General features: G+C 42.6%; 2 pseudogenes; both read right to left on the reverse strand.

Moving 5' to 3' along the window:
* Positions 1 to 12,524: 12,524 nt before the first annotated feature.
* Positions 12,525 to 13,350, reverse strand: LOC118624715 (annotated as a pseudogene).
* Positions 13,351 to 13,405: 55 nt separating this feature from the next.
* On the reverse strand, positions 13,406 to 14,334 carry LOC118623848 (annotated as a pseudogene).
* Positions 14,335 to 15,349: the final 1,015 nt, after the last annotated feature.

Raw genomic sequence — 15,349 nt, forward strand, 5'->3', positions numbered from 1 at the left:
TTTTCCCAGATAGATGTGCTGGGGGAGGCTGCTGTTCCTTTGGTGAGCCCTTCCCTGGGCTCCATATGGTAGACGGCCACCATATCTGGGACTCCAGAAACCTGGCTCACACTGTTTCCCCTGCCCTAGTGATTCCCTGAGGCCCTGCCCCACTCAACTTTCAGATCCACCCAAGCTATTTCCATAGGATTGGCCTATCTTGGATCCTGCTTCATATTTTCCTAAATTCTCTCAAACAAGAAGCATCTGGCCTTAGCAAGCCCCATACCTCTTGTTAAGTGGCCCCAGACCTGGCACTAGAAGCAGCCAGCCTTGGTTCACAGCTTGACTTCCCCTGGGCACCTCCAAGTCCAACATAAGAAGCAGCCATCTTCTGATCACCTAGTAACTTATGCCTGGTTGCCCCAGAGAGAACACAGGTAGTGGCTGACCTTGCCCCAGAGCCAGCACACCCAGTGGACAGCTTCAGACCAAGGCGAAGCACCATCACCCTACCACCTCCACAAGTGACACACTCAAGGTATGTACTCAGTGGGTACCAGAGCCCTGCTGAAGTAAGTCTTCCCCTGCATAGCTGATCCTCCAAGGCAGTTAGAGGTCAGTGGTCAGTGGGCACAACCGATCCTTGCAGCTGATCAGCCTGAGTAAATCCCTCCCATTGATGTGCAGAAGCAATCAAGACTCAATAACAACAGAAGGGTGTACAGTACACACTAGGGGTGCACCTCGAGGGCCCAGCTGGGGTGATCAAGGAGGCTGTGTCACTGGACCCTACAGGACATCTTCTACAATAGGCCACCCTGTGAAGCCTAGGAGACATAGCAACTCTACCTAACATAGAAACAATCATAGGGAGGCAGCCAAAATGAGGAAATAAAGAAACATGTCCCAAATGAAAGAACAGAGCAAAACGTCAGGAAAAGAATGAAATGAAACCTAGATAGGCAATCTGCCAGGTGTAGAATTCAAAACACTGGTTATAAGGATGCTCAAGGAACTTCATGAGGCCCTCAAGAGCATAAAAAATGGCAAATGAGAAATAAAGGATGCACAGTCAGAAATAAAGAATGTACAAACTGAAATAAAGAATAATTCACAGGGAGTCAATAGTAGAGTAGGTGAAGCCAAGAAGCAAACCATTGAATTAAAATATAAGAAAGCAAAAATCACCTAATCAGAACAGCAAAAAGAAAAAAGAATTTTAAAAAATGAGGATAGTGTAAAGAGCCTCTGGAACAACTTCAAGGGTACCAACATTCCCATCTTGGGGGTGCCAGAAGAAGAAGAGAGGGAGCAAGAAATTGAAAACTTATTTGAAAAATAATGACAGAAAACTTCCCTAACTTGGTGAAGGAAACAATAAGCACAGAGAGTCCCAAACAAGATGAACCTGAACAGGCCCACACCAAGACACAGCATAATTAAAATGCAAAAGATTAAAGACAAAAAGAGATTCTTTTTTTGTTTGTTTATCCTCACTTGAGGACATTTTTGCATTCATCTTTAGATAGAATGGGAGGGAGGGAGGAAGTAAGAGAGAGAAAGAAACATCGACATGAGAGAGACACATCAACTGGTTGCCACCCACACGACCCCAACAGGAGCCGTGGACAAACTGCAACCGAGGTATGTGCCCTTAGTGGGAACCGAAGCTGGGACTCTCTGGTCTGCAGGCTGATGCTCTAACTGCTGAGCCAAACTGGCCAGGGCCAAAGAGAGATTCTTAAAAGCAGTTAGTTATTTATAAGGGAGCTCCCATAAGGCTGTTAGCTTATTTCTCAAAAGAAACTTTGCAGGCCAGAAGGGAGTGGCAAAAAATATTCAGAGTGATGAAAAGCGAGGACCTGCAACCAAGATTACTCTGTCCTTCAAAGCTGTCATTTAGAATCAATGGACATATAAAGAGCTTCCAAGACAAGAAAAAGCTAAAGGATTTCATCACCACCAAACCAGTATTATATGAAATAACAAAGGGTCTTCTTGAAGAAAAAGCTAAAAAAGATGAACAATTCTCGGTTGGTGTTCTCATAGTTTGAGCATCGACCCATGCACCAACAGGTCTCCGGTTTGATTCCCAGTCAGGGCACATGCCCAGGTTGTGGGCCAGATCTCCAGTGGGGGGCATGCAGGAGGGGGCCAATCGATGTGAGAGAGAATATCGATATTTCTATCTCTCCCTCTCCCTTCCTCACTCTCTCTAAAAATCAATAAAGAAAAAAATTTAAAAATATATATGAATAATAAAATGCCAATAAATACATATCCGTCAACAATTGAATCTACAAACAAAATGAACAAGCAGAACAGAAACAGACTTATAGATACAGAGAACTTTTTGTTGGTTGCCAAATGGGAGGGGAGTTGGGAGGATGGATGGAAAAGATGAAGGGATTAAGTAGTACACATTGGTGGTTAGACTGATGAACCTCAAAGGGAAGGGGGGGTGGGGGCCGGAAGAGATAAACCGAAGAACTTCTATTCATATATGAATAACTAGTGGACACAGACAATAGTGTGGGGAAGGCAGGAGGGTGGTGGAGGGGAGGAGGAGGGGGTCAATGGGGAGAAAAGGGGGGACATCTATAATATATTCAACAATAAAGATAAGTTTTAAAAAATCAAGACTAACCGATGTATGATTTTCACACTGATGACAACTGAATCACATCCACCCTTTTACTTTCCATTTTCTTATTAAGGTGATAGGTACTAAAAAAATATGCTGTATAAGTTAAATGAATAGGCTAAGGCATACTCTATCAGAGGGAGATTTCACTGCAATTATTTCTCAGCCTATTTAATTTCTTATGCTCAACTTTGCAGCCTTAATTGGTATTTAACAATTAAATCAATAAAACAATAAATACTTACTTGGTACCTAACAAGATATTTAGAAAAAGGCATTGTTCCTGTCCTCAAAGAGATTGTATTTATTCAAATGTAATACACACACACACATATATTTCCTAGTTTTTCCCACCTTCATCTTAACTATATGGGCATGGAATGTAAATAACTGAAGAAAGTAACTCATTTAGAATCTGTCCATAAAAATGGGAAAGTTCATGTTTGTAAGGAAATACATCATTTTTTAGTTGAGTAGGTTTAAAAATAATGAAATTAACAATTCTTTATATGTATATGGCAGTTTATTTAAGATAAATAATTATCTTATTTGCCCCACAGACCATTCATGGAGGTAAGTGGAGTGGGAATGTGTTATTTAATATTTGAGAAAATGCATTGTAACACCCAAGCTAACAGTTGCTAGGTATAAGGTTATAACTAGAATTTTAGGTCTTTTGAATCCTAAAACACTGCTCTTGCCTTTACATTATATTGCTTGCTCTACTGAATACAGTCAGCCCTTGTTTATCACGGTGAATCAGTTCTAGACTTTACCGGGATAAATGACTTTATGCGAAGTAGGTTTCTTTCTTTATACAGTATCACTTTAAGTTAAAAAATTATTCTAACCTAATTGCTTTTGAGTTCAATCAAATTTGATTTAAGATTTTAAGCTCCAAATGAAGATAGTCAACTGTATTTCTCACCAGTTCAAGACCCATCTTAGTCATGAAACCTCCCTAAACCACTCCAGGTCACTCTAAAAGAAGCCAAATGAACTAGATTAGTTCTTACATCTTTTTATAACTTTAACATTATATAGTATATTTATATGCTATACTACATGATCAATCTTTTGAATCGCATTAGAAGCTTCTCGAGGCCAGAAACTGAATTTTCTACCTAAATGTGTACTTGTGTGTTGAATGAATCAGACTAGAGAGACAACTCCTGCCCAGCAAGGGAGTGTGAGGCAGATGCATACAGCCCTCGGCTTCCTGTCAACCAAAATAATGTGACCTTTAAACTGAGGAGGAACAGTTTGAGGCTAAAGAAATGACAAATGGAGCTAAAATAATGTCATAGAAAGTTTTTAAAATGAAGAATTATGGTCCCTTTGAAAAGAGATGAAGGGAGAACTCATGAAGATTCACCAGTTTCTTGCCCTGGCTGGTGTGGCTCTGTGGGTACTGTCCTGTGCACCAATAGATCGCCAGTTCGATTCCTGGTCAGGACATGTGCCTGGGTGGTTGGCTCAATGTTTTCTTTCTCTCTCTCTCTCTCTCTCTCTCTCTCTCTCTCTCTCTTTCAAAATCAATTTTTAAAAAAATCATCAGCTTCTGAATGGTACTGAGACTTGAGATGCTACAAAGCTATTCTGGTGTCAAGAACAAGAAGAGATGCCACAATAAGATAAGACAGAGATGGACACTTCAGGAATTTGGAGAGATATTTTTGGAACAGTACAGCATAAACGTGAACAAAACAAACCAGAGGCAACAAGGGAGCTGATTCTTAGATGTAGTTTCTAGAATAAAATTGAAGAAGAGTTCTTTAGTGGTCAATAAACTCTGGCAAGGGTCTGAGTCATAAATCTAAGAGGACACCCATGGTAGAAAAGATTCCGCTCCTTTTTATTCTCCCCCTCAAGTGCTAAATTAACTAACATGCAGAAATCTCCTTTATGCTGCAAATGGTGTTAGGATGCCACCCCAGCTCTGATCCAAGCTGGTATAAGCTGGAGCAGACAGAAGCAATATTGCAGAGAAGCAGCCTCCCTCCTCAAGACTGAACCTCTCAGACGCCAGAAGCCTTTCCCAGCGAGGGTCAGAAGGGTTTCTAGCCTGACACTTTGGTTTTATGGCAATAACAAATTACCAGTCTTAAGGTCAAAAATAAAGAGAGCTGCTCACATAGCCTTGGTCTCAGGCAGCCTTGCAGCCACCATTCCAGTGCTGTGGAAGGGCTGCCTGTTTGTGGCTCCAAGGGCCCCAGTTCTCAGTAATGAGAGTCCTAGACCTGAAGGAGCACCAAAGGTGTGGAAGGCAGAAAGGAGAACCGCGTTGCTTTGGGCATGTTTCCATTTCAATGTGGCTTTCAGGAACGGTAGTTAACTGGAGAAATCTATGGAAATGGGGAAACATTTACACAGAGCACTATACTGCTAGCTAAAGAATTACTGACCCTGATTCTCCATTCACAGTGAATCCTTAGGGTGACTTTGGCTACTTATCCCAACACATTTTTTAAAAGAATTTAAACATTCTGCCACTTTCTCTCTCAATAAATTATCTCCTGTTGTCTCTGCCATCTATTCCCTCAACCTGTTCATCCTTTTGGATTTCCTCATGCATACTTCTGAAACTGGCTTTGCAGAATACGCAAAATGTCCAAGCTGCCCGTGACAGGTGAAGGCAACGGAATGTGAGCCACGGGTTCCAGGCAGCTGGAAAGGAGAGTTGGGACAGAAGCTGAGCGGCTGTTGAAAGAGGAAGAAGATATAAAGAAAAGCAATGAGAGCATCAGGGCCACAAGAATGGACATTTACATAATCCTTTTATAGCTTACCTCTTGTTCATGCACTGCCTACATTTGCCCTGCATCCCAAGAAGATGCTGCCGGCCTTAAACTGAAAACAGTAACATATTCATGTGCAATTTCATTTGTACAACTCTTAGCTTAGTGTCACATTAAATGAACTTGATACTATGAAAATAGTCAGAAACCAAAAGTCTGATATAATGAAAGTGAAAAATCAGAACTGGAGAAAACAATCTCAAAAAATATTATAGAAATCACTATAAAGTAGAGAAATAAAGAGGAAATAGAAAATCAAGTTAATCTTAAAATTAATCTGAAAGTAATCTTTTTTTTTTTTTTTTTTATTCTCACCCAAGGACATTTTTCCTTATTTTGTTCAGATAGAGTGGGAGGGAGAGAGAGACAGAGAAACATCGACGTGAAAGGGACACATCGAGTGGCTGCCACCCACATGACCCAACCAGGGCCGGGGACAAACTGCAACCGATGTACATGCCCTTAGGGGGAACTGAACCCCAGTCTCTCTGGACTGCAGGCCGATGCTCTAACCGCTGAGCCAAACCGGCCAGGGCTGAAAGTAATCTAAAATTAGTTGGTTAACTAGATTGCTATCATAGCAATCATTTTGACACTTTAAAAATTATAATCTGCATTCTACCATAGACTTCTATAATTAAAAACATATATGTAGAGAGAGTAACTAGTGTTGTCTGTGAATGTATTAGTGGTACAAAATACATTTATTTCATAAACATTAATTTATGATCAATTATTTGTAGACTGCTCTAAGGAAGCAGGGGGAGAACAGAAATACAGGAGACCTATGGGCTGTTCCCGTGGAAGGGATAAGATTTACTCAGCATTCAAGGAAAAGAAGCTGCGAGCGCTCGAGTGGGCCAGAGTGGTCAGGGAAGCCTGAATGGGGTCTGTGGAGAGGAAGAACCACTCATTCAGAGGTAAGCTCTGGTCATTTGGTTACTGGACCTGTACTGCCGTGCAGCCACTAGCCACATGTGGCAGATTGAGCCCTGGAATGTGGCTAGTCCTGAGTGAGATGTGCATACGTATAAAACACACACCAGCCCTGGCTGGTTTGGCTCAGCGGTTAGAGCGTCGGTCCGCGGACCAGAGAGGCCTGGGTTCAGTTCCCACTAAGGGCGTGTACCTCTGTTGCAGTTTGTCCCCGGCCCTGGTTGGTCGTGCGGGTGGCAGCCACTTGATGTGTCCCTTTCACGTCGATGTTTCTCTCTCTCTCTTCCTCCCTCTCTCCCTCCCTCTCTATCTGAAGATAAATGCAAAAAAAAGGTCCTCAGGTGAGGATAAAAAAAAATAAAATACACACCAGATTTCAAAGACTTGGTATGAAAATAAGGATATAAAATATCTTATTAATATTTTTGCACTGATTACATGTTGAAATTATAATAGTTTGGATATAGTGAGTTTAAGAAAATATATTATTAAAATTAAATTCACCTTAATATTAATGCATAGTTTTACAGGATAGAGTAGGTGAGGAAGAAACTACAGAAAAGAAACCAGTTAGGAAAGTTCTAAAATAGAGAGGTGAAAAGGACCTGGGCTAGGGTGGAAACTGGGGCTATCAAAAGGAAAGGGGATACAAGAGACATCACGAAGGAAGACCAGCAAGGTGATCACTAGGAAGGACAAAAGGGAGAGAGAAGAGTTATGCGCGAACCTGGGAAGCTGGGGAACAGCCATTCTGTTAAAGAGATTACAGTCAGTAAGGGTTTGTGAGATGGAGAGCAAAGTGCTGGGCTGGGTTTTCTTATTTTTTCTCTCTTCCTTTTAACATGTTAAGTTTAAGGTGATGGGAAACATCCAGACGGTTTTGGGGGAACTGACACTGGAGCTCCGGACTGAAGCTAGGCCAAAGATGTGTGTGGAGAAAGAGATGACCCCTAACACTCACAGAAGAGGTCATGAGGGAGAAGCAGAAAGGCGGAGCTGGAGTGAAGGAAAGTGAGCAAATCTGCACCAGGCATTTAAAGGAGCTCTGGGCCCCAAGCTTAAAGAGGGTCGAAGATAAAAATAAAAATAAAATAGAATACGGAAAACTTGGGGGTGGGGGAGATAAAATACTCTTGACAAACAAAAATACAATTGTTTAAAATTATTTCCCCCTTTTTACTTGAGATGTCATAGTCTCCATTGTATTTTTGTGTTTCAGCAGAAATCTAAAACATGAATGTGCCTGGAAGGAAAACAGAAGTGAAAGGAAAGCAATTCTCTAGAACCAACTGTGTGTGTGTGTGTTTGTGTGTGTGTGTGTGTGTGTGTGTTATTTTTTAAAATATGTTTTTATTTATTTTTTTAGAGAGAGAGAAAGGGAGAGAGAGAGAGAAACATCAATGTGATAGTGATAGATTCATTGGTCGGCAGCCTCCTGCACGCCCCCCACTGGGAATCAAGCCCTCAGCTGGGGCAGGTGCCCTGACCAGGAATCCAACCAGAACCTCTCAGTCCACCGGACGACGCTCAATCCACTGAGCCACACGGGCCGGCATCAACTGTATATATATATATATATTTTTAATAAGCTTGCAGGCAGCACTCAGGTCTGTCGCAGTAATAAACAGTAAGTGGTAAGTGGTCAAGTAGGACAGAGTTTGAAATTGGTTTGAATCTGCTTTTCATAAAACTATCAGCTTCATTCATTAACCTGTATTTGGCACCTAGCCTAGCACAAAGCTTATTTTTTCTTAATGATCAGATCAACTAAAAGTAGTTTCTCCATATTTTTCTGATTGATTGAGGAAATCTAAAATATCTTTTCTGTCACTAAAACTTTAGCTACTATTGATAAAATAAAATAATAAAAGAAAAGAACCATTTCTCCTACCCCCCCAATAATGGAATAGCTCATGGTTTTATCCCATCATTTAATTACACCATTATTATATAATTATACAATCCAATTAATCATTTAATTGCTGCATATTAGGGAAGATTCCTACAAAAAGTCTAATCTAGTTGTGAAGAAAAGACAATCCCAATTACAGTAAAAGATTTAAGTAGCACTTCAAAATAAATAATAGAAAAATGATCCAAGAAGTGCTTGATGAGCGAATCACACACACGAGTTTCTTGTGGAAGAGAACCTGGAGACAGATCCCTAAGGCAGTGCTGCAGGGGAGCTTTGTGAAGGAGGGACTTTTTGCGTAGGTCATGATCTGAGAGGCTGAGTTGTAAGTCTTTGCAGGGAGTTGAAAGGCCATGAACAAAAGGGAGGAGGTAAGGAGATTCAGGAGGGCGCGTGAACCAGTTCGGCAGGAGAAAAGCAGTCATTGGTCAGGTGGGGTGGGGATGAGGATAGCGGATAAGGCTGAAAGGGCAGGTTGTAGCCAAATTGTGGCAGGTTTGAATGAGAATCTACCAGAGTTGGGACTTTCTCTTGTGCTCAAGGGAGAGTTGTTGAATTATGAGCAGCTGAGTGACACACCAATTTAAAATTTAAGAGCATTGCTCTGGCCATCATGGCTAAATTAATTGTGTCGTCCCATGCACCAAAAAGTTGTTGGTTCGATTCTGTTCAGGGCACATGCTTGGGTTGTGGGCTGGCTCCCTGGTACAGGGTGTCAGGAGGCAGCTGATTAATGTTTTGTTCTCACATTGGTGTTTCTATCTCCCCCTTCCTCTCTCTCTAAATATCAATATTCTTTTTCTTTATTCTCACCCAAGGACATTTTTGCATTTATCTTGAGATAGAGCGGGAGGGAAAGAGGGAGGAAGAGAGAGAAACATCGACGTGAGAGAAACACATCGACTGGTTGCTACCCACACGACCCCCTCTGGGAACAGGGACAAACTGCAACTAAGGCACATGCCCTTAGTGGGAACTGAACCCAGGACTCTCTGGTCCATGGGCCAACACTCTAACCACTGAGCCAAACCGGCCAGGCAAATATAAACTATTCTTTAAAACATTTTAAGAGTATTAATCTGGCTCTGTTTTAAAGGTAAAAGCCATTACTCAGCCGGTGTGGCTCAGTGGATTTAGCATCATCTCATGGACCAGAGGTCCTGTTTGGATTCCCAGCCAGGGCTGCAGGCTGGATCCCCAGTAGGGGGGTGCAGGAGGCAGCTGATTGATGTTTCTCTCTCCCTTCCTCTCTCTCTAAAAAAATCAGTAAGAACATATTTTAACAAGAAGAGTTTAAAGGTAAAAGCCATGGAACTCAGAGAACCTTTAGTTCAAACCCTTCCTCTCACAGAAGAGGTAGAGAGTAAGAGCTCTCTCTAGGAAAGAACCCAAATTTCCTGATTGCTAATCTATTTTACTTTCTAAAACTTCTAAAATTTTAAAGTAGCCTGGTTTATGGCCCTCTTTAGGAATAGGTGCATATGGAATGCAGCTCTCTAAGGAGAAAAGAAGGTTGTGTGTGAGAGTGTGTCAAGAATTTGAACTTCAGTTATACACAGGCAACTGAAGTGCAGAAACAATGGTTATCTCTGACTCCAGCTCTACTTTGATTTTTGGACTGAAGCAAGGAATACGCAGGTCAGGCTGGTAGGCAAAGGGTGATAAAGGGCAATCTAACTAGAGGGCAGAAGCAGCATAATCCAATGAAGAGAAAACTAGATGAATAATTAGATTAGCAGTGGTTATGGAAGAAGTCATACTTTTACGTGTCTCATCCCTTCCAAGGTTCAAATAAATCAGGATGTGAATGTTGGTAGCTGACCACTTGGAACTTGCTATGTATTTTCCGAACAGTGTTATACAAAGGTGGTTATGGATGTGAGGGCAGTTCGTGGTGGCGGGGGCTGGCCCTGTGTCGGGGTCCTTGTCCCCGCAGCCGGTGGGGTGGCAGCCCCACTCTCGCACCCATGCACCTATGCAGTCTGCCTGGTGAGAAAAAGCAGGCAGAGCTGCGGGCACAAACTGACAACCGCGCTACCGAACTGTGCCTTATCAAAGAGGATCTCTACCCCTGTGTGAAGAAGCTACTAATAACTCAACGCCCAGGAAGGAGCTGTCTTGGTTAACAACATTCTACAGGCTGCTCAAGAACCGCTGAGACACAACCACCGTGTTGCCAAAGAAATAGCTCCAAAGGGGCAATGCTGGCTTCAGGAGCTCACCGCCTTGGTTCCCTAAGCCAGGAACAGGCCAGGAGATGGTCCCCTGGCCTCAGAATAGCACAGGTACTCTTTTCCAGCTGCCTCATTTCCTCTGGGACACCCTATAAACCTTGTGACATCAAAACAGTCCTATGGTTTGTGTTTGAAGCACTTAAAAGTCTTACCCATTTATGTGGGGGACCAAAGAAACCTGTGTACAGCAGGACTCAAAGGGTTTATTACAGTCTTGCCTCCTTCCAAGAACGAGCTGAGGCCTCTATATGTGGCCTCTATATGATTGTTTTAAAGCTACATACTCAAGGCCCACCTCTACCTTCAAGCCTAGTTAACTAGGGAGGGCTTCCTGTTACATGGCTGGTTGTTGAGGCCTCAGCAGCATATCCTCTACCTGTGACTTCTCCTGTTCCTGTTTCCTGAGGGTCTGGAGAGGGCAGGCAAAGGCAGCGGGAGTGACCCATCACCCTCCGCTGGGGATTTCACTGGCTCGAATACAGTAGCAGTCTTGCTAGAACCATTTAATTCAATAAATGCTTAAGCAGTTAAAAAAAAAAAAGTGGTTAGTTTCTCATATTATCCTCCAGAAACCTATATAAATCCAGTCATAGCTGAAATTACTGCATATTTTGCAAAGTACAGTGGACCACTGAACAACCATTGGAGGTTAGGGGTGTTGACCTTCCTGCACAGTCAAAAATCTGAGTATAACTTTTGACTCCCCAAAAACTTAACCACTGATAACCTACTGTTGATTGGAAGCCTTACGAATAACATGAACACTCACACATGCTTGGTATGCTGTGTGTTATATATTCTATTCTTTTTTTTTTTTTTAATTTTTTTTTTTATCCTCACTCAAGGACATTTTTTCATTTTTTGTTCAGATAGAGTGGGAGGGAGAGAGAGAGAGAGAGAGAAACATCGACATAAAGGACACATCGAGTGGCTATTCTATTCTTATAATAAGTTACAGAGAGGGAAAAAGTTAATAAGAACATTATAAGAAATTATATTTGTAGTACTGTATATATTTATTGAAAAAAATCATCACATAAGCAGACCCGCACAATTCAAACCCGTGTTGTTTCAACTGTATAAATGTTTTTGCAACATTAATAAGCACAACTGTTTAGCCAAACTAAATATTTTTTTATTTTAAAAATATTTTGCGCCCTGGCCAGTTTGGCTCAGCGGTTAGAGCGTCAGCCTGCCGTCCAGAGAGACCCGGGTTCGGTTCCCGCTAAGGGCATGTACCTCAGTTGCTGTTTGTCCCCAGCCCTGGTTGGTCTTGCGGGTGGCAATCACTCAATGTGTCCCTTTCACATCGATGTTTCTCTCTCTCTTTCTCTCCCTCCCACTCTATCTGAACAAAAAATGGAAAAATGTCCTCGGGTGAGGATAGAAAAAAAAAAGAAACCACAGTCCTTTTTTTAAAAATAAAAATTAAAAAAAAAAAAGATTTTGCCTTGGCCGGTTTGGCTCAGCGGTTGGAGAGCAGACCCACGGACAAGTGAGTTGCGGGTTCAATTCTGGTCAAGGGCATGTACCTCGGTTGTGGTTTGTCTGGGCCCTGGTTTGGATCGTGTGGGAAGCAACCAGTCGATGTGTCCCTCTTATGTTGATGTTTCTCTCTCTCCTCGCTCCCACTCTAGCTGAAGATAAATAGAAAATTATCCTCGAGTGAGGATTAAAAAACATTTTTTTTTATTATATAAAGTTATATCCAAACTGTGCTTTATTATTTCTTATACAACACTGCATACTTTAACCTGAGGACATTTGTAAAAGCAATACATTTCAGAAATCCTGGAAAAATTCCTCTACCTATAAGCTATTTAAATACTACTTACAGAAACTACCAAAGGATAACTAGCATCATGTAAACAGCATAACTTAAATAAGAGATGGAAGCTTAACGTACAGAGTGCTATGTTTTTTATTCACTGTTAAGCTAAAAGTCCATTTCTAGATGTTTTTTCCTCTTGTATAATTTGTTTTATTAGTATGCAAAACCCTGCAAAGGGTGGCTTCATCTAGTCCTCAGACTCAGATCCATCTTCATCTTCACTAATCTGGAAGTAATGAAGTTCGTAAGTCTCCTTGTCAAATGAACTACACAAAGCCAATTATGAAGATTGTTCTTCTTAAGGTATTTTAAATATCTTTTAGAGAACTGTTTCTCAGAAACACTGTGATTTTATTCTTGATGCACTCAAAGTGAAACATTCCCAAGATTTCTAGTTTTTCCATTGATTTCAACCTTCTCCCACAGAAACTATTCAAAATTTCCAGAACCGATATTTCATCTTCTGCCCTGGCCAGGTAACTCAGTTGGTTGGAGCATCGTGCCAATACACCAAGGTTACAGGTTCAATCCTTGGTCAGGGCACATACAAGAATCAAGCAAAGAAGGCATAAATAGCCCTGGCCGGTTTGGCTCAGCGGTTAGAGCGCCCACCTGCGGTCCGGAGAGACCCGGGTTCGGTTCCCGCTAAGGGCATGTACCTTGGTTGCAGTTTGTCCCCGGCCCTGGTTGGTCGTGCGGGTGGCAGCCACTCGATGTGTCCCTTTCACATCGATGTTTCTCTCTCTCCCTTCCCCTCTCTCCCTCCCACTGTCTGTACAAAAATGGAAAAATGTCCTCGGGTGAGGATAAAAAAAAAAAAAAAAAAAAAAGAAGGCATAAATAAGTGGAACAATACATCGATGTTTCTCTCTCTCTCTTCTCCCCCCTTTTCTCTCTCTCTCTCAAATCAATACATTAAAAACATGTTTTTAAATTCCATCTTCTACTGGATAAGTATGGTGCAAATCAAACTTCCAAGTTGTCCTCTTAAGTTTCTTGACTTTGGGCACCATCTTGAAGGTAATCTGTGATCAGAGCTTTTTGTGTGTTTTTTCAAATGGGAACTATTTAATCAGAAGAGGATGTGGAACTGGAGGATGTAAATTTGAAAGAGAATTGCTTCTTGGCCTCCCACCCCCTTTTTTACCAGCATTCAAATCTTTCCAATAAGAAGTCAGGATCTGGGCCCTGGCCAGTTTGGCTCAGCAGTTAGAGCATTGGCCTGCAGTCCGAAGAGACCCGGGTTCGGTTACCGCTAAGGGCATGTACCTCGGTTGCAGTTTGTCCCCGGCCCTGGTTGGTCGTGCGGGTGGCAGCCACTCGATGTGTCCCTTTCACATCGATGTTTCTCTCTCTCTCTCTCTCCCTCCCACTCTATCTGTACAAAAAATGGAAGGGTGTCCTCGGGTGAGGATAAAAAAAAAAAAAAAGAAGTCAGGATCTGGGTTAGTCTTTGTAGCATGGCTAATCTGTACCTGTGGCACACTGGAGCTCCTGGCCCACAGAGCGCACACTGGTTCACGCTCGGTGTTCCCTGGCCCTTGCCCCAAAACCTATACACCTTGTGGCCCTCGAGTACCAGAGAGCAAGATGGTGCCACAGCCTCTGAGGGAGTTCAGAGCCAGCTGGTCCAAGGTGAGGATCTTGCCCCTGGCCTTGAGGAGTCAGCTCCCATGGTTGCTCACACTTAGTGCACATACCTACAGTTTGGGCACCTCCTGTAAGTGCATGTCATAGATTATCATCCCTATAACCACAGCGGTTTTGCCCTCCTGGCCAGGAAGCTTTATCCTTCAGATCATTAGGGAAAGAAACAGAGGCAACTGGTTGGTGCTACTTATGAATAACCTCTTCAGCACCACTTGGTTGAAGATAGAGTTGGTTCCTAAGGTCACAGACCTATACAGCTTGACCAAGAGCCTTATATAGATGTCCTGGCTCTTGGGCTACTTGTGCCCAACCTTTCAGTCTTTGTTGTGGCTGACGTGGACTCCCATGTTGGTGCCTCCTGCTCTCCCAGGTCTAGAAAGAGAGAATTACTTCTTGGCACTTTCAGGGTCATCTGAGGTTAATGGCAGTAGCTCACAAACAGAAAAGAGGCAAGAGAGAAAGAGAAGAAACCAAAGTTTAGACGGTGAAAAAATTGGCCAGACTAGAAAAACCAGGAGTGAGACACCACTTGGAATCAAAGGGAGAAAGGAAGGGGGAGGGGGTAAATATCAAGGTCTAGGTACAGGGGTCAGTAATCTAGATTCCAGGGGATTAGGCCAGAAAATAGATCTGAGGCAGTTAAGTCCCAGGGGAAAGGTGGGACAAATGTTCAAAGCAGGGTCAAAGATTCAGGATATCAGTTCCAATAGAGGCAGAGGCAGGTATCCAAATGTGAGACTCTAGTTAGAACCCAAACTCAGGAAACACAGAAGCCATACTTTCAGCCAGACCCAAGACATATAACACTCATTGGCTCCTTAGACCAGGACTGTGGATGAAAATTGGGGTGAGTGGAGAGCACAGTGAGAGAAGGAACAAACCAAAAACTACAGAGACTGAACCAGAGTTAGAGATGTATAGAAAAAAGTAAGTCTAAAGTTGATGTGCCAATCCATATGAACACTAAAAAGTGACCCTTAGAAGAAAAAGGTAGAGAAAGCAAATCACTCACAGGGAAACAAGGTGCACAGGAAGAGACGGAGAGAAGTCTCTGACCACCACTAGGGGGGCACCTCCAGTTCCAAGACAGCTTTGTTGATTTACAGCAGCGATTTTCATCTGGTGTGCCATGCCAAGGGAGGCACACTGGTGTGCCACAAGAATTTTTAAAACATGCAATACTTGCCCAGCTGGTATGGCTCAGTGGTTGAGCGTCAACCCATGCACCAGAGGTCACTGGTTCGATTCCGGTCAGGGCACATGCCCAGGTTGTGAGCCAAATCCCCAGTGGGGGGCATGTAGGAGGTGGCCAATCAATGTTCTCTCTCATCAATGTTTCTCTCTCTCTCTCTCTCAAATCAA

This window comes from Molossus molossus, unplaced genomic scaffold (genome assembly GCF_014108415.1).
Source record: "Molossus molossus isolate mMolMol1 unplaced genomic scaffold, mMolMol1.p scaffold_m16_p_10, whole genome shotgun sequence".
Lineage (NCBI taxonomy): Eukaryota > Metazoa > Chordata > Mammalia > Chiroptera > Molossidae > Molossus > Molossus molossus.